At 36.8% G+C, this 6,011-nt stretch overlaps 1 long non-coding RNA gene across 1 annotated transcript; it reads right to left on the bottom strand.

Moving 5' to 3' along the window:
* Positions 1-2,593: 2,593 nt before the first annotated feature.
* On the bottom strand, positions 2,594-3,220 carry LOC133578169 (uncharacterized). The gene is made up of 3 exons (XR_009811821.1): positions 3,070-3,220; positions 2,872-2,935; positions 2,594-2,772 (listed from the first exon to the last, which is right to left on the bottom strand). It is a non-coding gene; the product is annotated as an uncharacterized lncRNA (long non-coding RNA).
* Between the last annotated feature and the right edge of the window lie 2,791 nt (positions 3,221-6,011).

Raw genomic sequence — 6,011 nt, 5'->3', positions numbered from 1 at the left:
GGAGAAGAAGAAGTGGGGGTGGGGCTCTTTTGCAACATCATTCACACACTAGGGCCAATTTAGTGTTGCCAATCAACCTATCCTCAGGTGCATGTTTTTGGAGGTGGGAGGAAGCCGGAGTACCCGGAGGGAACCCACGCAGTCACGGGGAGAACATGCAAACCCAGTACCACCGTCACGAGCGCTAACCCTTTCCCCACCGTGCTGCCCTCCAGGCTCCATATGGCTTCTCTGCCCCCAAATACTGCTCAAAGCCTCTTGTCTACCTGACTCACACACACTCACACACACACACACACACACACACACACACACACACACACACACACACACACACACACACACACACGCACGCACACACACACACACGCGCGCGCGCACACACACACACACATTCGTGTATTTGTTACCTTCTTGAGACCTCTGAAAAATGCCTACCTCTTTAAGACCACCCTTTCTAGATATATAAGGATTTGTATTTACAACATTAATAATATATACATACTATGCAAATATAAAAAGGCAAGCTTTTATTTATTTTTTTATTTTTTGTTTGTAATTGGTTTTTAATCTTCATTATTTACTTGAAGTTATTACAGTATGTCTCTATGTACATATTTATTTATTTATTTTATTTATTTTATTTTTTGTTTGTAATTGTTTTTTAATCTTCATTATTTACTTCAAGTTATTACAGTATGTCTCTCTATACATATTTATTTATTTTTTTAAATTAATTTTGGCCAAAGGGGGCACAACTTAATTTTCCTACAAACTCTTGATATTACATATGTTAGCAAGATGGGGAGCACTTCACATTTTTACACGCACTTGTTATTTCATATGTTGACCGAGAGGGAGCACTTTTAAAACCGCCACAGTCAATTTTAAAAATCCCTCCTTTTTGGCACCACCCTAATTTTGATAGATTTCCCCACAAATGAGATCTGTATTTTTTTGTTTTTTGTAATGTGCTTAAGGCCGATGACAAACGAGTCACGGACCACAGATGGCCCCTGTGCCGCACTTTGGGCAACTCAGCTGTAGAAGCTAATTATTAATGGCCACTATAGTCTTAGTACCGTAGTGTATTTGTCCATCCTATGGTCACATATGGGACGCGGGTTGTTTTACGTCAGCACTAAAAGTCGTAAAATCAGCTGTTCACCTGGCGGGTTTTTTTCAGGGATGAATAGGGAAGTCCTTCTTTACCTGCCGTCTTGTTTTTTCATATATTGCTGACTTTGCACCTGTCGATGTTTACTTTTGTATGCACATTAAATGAACAAAAAACCCTGACTTTGGAGCAATGTTCACGGACTCTAGTATTTGGTTCTCTATTAGATGCAATGGTTTTCTGTATTGGGACCATGATTTATGTCCTAACATGTTCACCGGTCCTCAAATGGAAGGTACTTTTCCTTGTTGATGTCTCAAGAAGGGTAGGAATACAAGAACACACACACACACACACACACACACACACACACACACACACACACACACGTAGTTGATTACCATTGCAACTGACAAATATGAGTTGTTTCTGTCATGTGATGCATGAATAAAAAGTGTGTCATATCCATAAACATTACACAAAATAGCTCTTGGCAGCCATATTCCAAACGGCCACAAAGAAGCAAACATTGAGAATTTGTATTTATTTCCTGCCAGGCTAGCATTTTCTTGACAGCTGCTGCTCATTTTACGACGTTTAGTGGTTACAAACATTCATGAAAAACCTAACTTTGGTCCATTTTCACGAAAATATTTGGGGATAATTCTGTGTCTCTCTTGTTGGGGTTTTCTTTGTGAAGGTGATAAGTCAGAGTGTTAAAGATTTTGGGTTCATGTGACATATTAGGGTCTATGGCATCACAGTGTTTAACATTTCAGGGTTATATGACCTACTTAGTGGCCTAGTGGTTAGAGTGTCCGCCCTGAGATCGGTAGGTTGTGAGTTCAAGCCCCGGTCGAGTCATACCAAAGACTATAAAAATGGGACCCATTAACTCCCTGCTTGGCACTCAGCATCAAGGGTTGGAATTGGGAGTTAAATCACCAAAAAAAGATTCCCGAGCGCGGCCAGCGCTGCTGCTCACTGCTCCCCTCACCTCCCAGCGGGTGGAACAGGGGGATGGGTCAAATGCAGAGAGTAATTTCACCACACCTAGTGTGTGTGTGACTATCAGTGGTACTTTAACTTAACTTTAACTTTAACTTTATATGATGTCCATGACGTCACATAGTGTTACAACATTTCAGGTTTATGTGACATATGAGGCTCATGACATCACAGCGATTTAACAAAACCACCTGAGTTGGTTTAGTTCATGTGTTGTCGTTAAAAAAAAAATCCCAATCCCATGCTACTGTAATCTAAAACCAAGACGAGTTTAAAAGAAACATGGGTAAAAATGTAATTGTCGATTAGGTGTAACTGTATTGGTTTTGTGGATTTTGTCGCTAACAATAATCTGGAATAAATACGAAACGCTTGCTTATCTTGCTTTTTTAATTGCTGGTAACATACTCAAACTGCCACAGAAGATGTAGAAAAACAAATGTTTTATTTGTTTTATTTCAACATCTTTCCTTTTTTTGATATGATTCTGTTATGGACGTAGTACTTGATGGCAACCCAATCTCTGTCCTGTAGAGCTACTAGTTCTTTCTGGAAGCAGGCTTCACAATCTTTTTTACCTGGTACTTTGTTGCCAGTTATAAAATGCAACGTGTCATTCAACTTCTTCCACTTCTTCACCTTTGCAGCTGTCATAAAGGAGACAAAATATGTAATGACTATAACACAGTGAAAAGGTGCAAAAGGTAATATAATATTCTAGTTAATAGTGTGGATTATTTATTTACCTCGCTTTGGAGTGGAGCACGTTGACGAAGCTTGAGACATACCCACTTCCAGCGCTGTGTCCATCTGTGAATGTGAAAGGAAGAATTAGAAAACTGTAAAAGTAAACATTTAACATATTGCGCTTTGTAAAAAGACTACACTTCATATCACACTTAACACTTAACTCTTTCAGTCACTACAGAATTGTAATAATTTACCATTGTCTGTTTTGTGTCATGATCTGTGGTCTAGATCATGTTTTGTTTGGTTATGTTCTGTTGGTTTTTGGACTCTTTTAGTTCCTGTTTGCACTTCCTTGTTTGTTTTGTCACCATGACGACTCATTGATTTCACCTGACTCATTTTGACACACACACACCTGTTTTAATCAAAGAGACTATTTAAGCCTTTGGTTGCCAGTTAGTCGGCCTGGCGACATTGATGTTCATTTCTTGCTCTGCTCATGTAGGTATTCTGTATCATGCTCTTTTCTGACTTGTTTCATACTTTGTTCATACTGCTCGTTCTATGCCTTGCCAAGTAAGTTTTTGTTTCATGTCCATAGTTCTGCCTATATGTTGGTTTTTGTTTCATGCGCTTAGTTGTGCCTTCGCCTTGTGCGCCTTTTGTTTGTACCCCTTTTGTAGTTTATAGTCAAGAATAAATCATGTTTTTACCTGCAAGCCTTGTCCGGTCAAGTCCGTTTGCATACCGGTAAAACAATCCTCGCAGTAAGCTGCGTAAAAATCCACATCATGACATTTTGGGTAAAGGTGCAACTTTTATGGAACTTATATTTTGTGAAGTGTTCTCTGAAGAATCAGCGCTGCAAGCTGTCTCCAAAGAACTATGACCACTGCTTGCTAATGATGAACTGAAACTTCCAGGTTTCCTTGAATTGGTGATTTCTCTCTGTGTTTTGACTATCCCAAATGATTTGATGGTGTCCTTTAAAATATTTTGGGAGAGGCATGGTATGACTCTTATATCACTGCTGCAAACACTTGCATCTGAAGAACTGCCTCTTGAGTCTGGAACATAGGTTTTATCTTCAAAATCTGTATTGTCGGAGTATTCAAGAGTCGATATCTGATGGAAAACTAAAGAACTTCAAACTACATTGCTAGGCCAACAATTTTAGCCAAACACTTTTTATATGTACAGGTCGTTAAAATCCTACTAGAAATAATATTTGAATTTTAACAGTTAACAGTTAACAATTTTAACAGTTTTAATCAGATGGAAATATGTTTCCCAACTACATTTGACACATTCATTATTGCAGAACAAGGGTTTCCTCTTAATTTAACTGAAAGTGGCACACGGCCACATTTTCATTGCCGCCAAATCTTGAAAGTACGGGTTTTACTTGAAAACTAATTAAAATAATATCATGTATTGTAGCCCTCCAGAAGAAGTCACTTAAAGTCAGACGCTATTTTTAAATTTTATTACCAACCTTTTGGCTTTTTGTGCCATCCATTTGTCTTTTTAAAGCATTACGTGGATTCAATTATTTAAGATGTCAATAAACTTCAATCAATCAAAAAATACACACACACACGCGCACACACATTCTTGTATTTGTTACCTTCTTGAGACCTCCGAATAATACCTACCTTTTTAGGACCACCCTTTCTCGATATATAAAGATTTGTATTTACAACATTAGTAATATATACATACTATGCAAATATAAGAAAGCTTGTTGTGAAAAATAAGTTGGAATTTCACAAGAAAAACAAACAAACAAAAAAGTTGTAATTTTACTCAACACAGGACAACATTTTACAAGAAAAACTGAACATTAGTGCGATATTATGATAAAAGTTGGAATTTTACTCAAAAACAGTCTTAATTTTACAAGAAAAGCTTAAAATTTGGGCAATTTTGTGAAAAGAGTCATAATTTAACTCGACAAAAGTCACCATTTTATAAGAAAACTTTGAAATTTTGGCAATATTATAATAATCTAAATTTTACTTGGCAAATTTATGACAAAAGTCATAATTTTACACAAAAAAATTTCAGTATTTTACAAGAACAACAAAAAAATTGTCAATATTGTGATAAAAGTCAGATTTTTTTATTTGACGGATTTCAACATTTTGCATTAAAAAGTAATAATTTTACATAAAAAAGTTAAACATTTTCGAGAAAATATTTCAATATTACCGAAACAGAAAGAATATGAGAAATTGTTCCCAATTTTACAAGAAAAAAGTCAACACATTGTGAGAAAAACACTGCTTTTAGTTCATTTGTTTTATTTGTTTTATTTTTTGTTTGTAATTGTTTTTTAATCTTCATTATTTACTTAAAGTTATTACAGTATGTCTCTATATAGATGTTTATTTTTTTTAATTTTTATTTTGGCCAAAGGGGGCGCATTTCAATTTCTTACACACACTTGTTATTACATATGTTGTCCAGAGGCGGAGAACTTCAAATTTTTACACACACTTGTTATTTCATATGTTGACCACTTTTAAAAGCGACACACATAGTCAATTTGAAAAATCCCTCCTTTTTGGGACCACTCTAATTTTGATAAATTTCACCACCAGATGTGCAAATGAAACACTCTATTAGATGCAATGGTTTTCCGTATTGGGACCATGATTTATGTCCTAACTTGTTCACCGCTCCTCATATGGAAGGCACTTTTCCTTGTCGATGTCTCAAGACGAGTATATATACAAGAACCCACACACACACACACACACACACACACACACACTCAGGCACACACACGCACACACACGCACACACACGTACACACACGCGCACACACGCACACACACACGCACCCATGCACACACACACAGAGTCAGGGCTCATGTCACCTTCACTGACCTACAGTCAGCCAGAAATAAGGAAAGTGTTTTGTCTTTTGTTCAATCATTATGTTGTGGCCATCAATAAAGATATTCACTAAGCGGAAATTCCGCTTTAAGGTTAAAGGTGAACAATGCTAACAACACGGCAGCTAATCTTGTAGTCAAGTTGGCCAACTTTTGGCAGAATTACTTTTTGCTGCACTTTTTCTTTTACACCTGCCTCATCAATAACACATCTCCACATAATTTAAAACATTTGTACGCACGTACAACACTTAAGACCTTCAGTATATCAGTATGTGGAATTAAATTATGGAATG

This window comes from Nerophis lumbriciformis, linkage group LG38, assembly GCF_033978685.3.
Source record: "Nerophis lumbriciformis linkage group LG38, RoL_Nlum_v2.1, whole genome shotgun sequence".
Taxonomy (NCBI): domain Eukaryota; kingdom Metazoa; phylum Chordata; class Actinopteri; order Syngnathiformes; family Syngnathidae; genus Nerophis; species Nerophis lumbriciformis.
The sequence above is the reverse complement of the archived record's forward strand: the minus strand, read 5'-3'. Positions and strand labels throughout refer to the sequence as shown.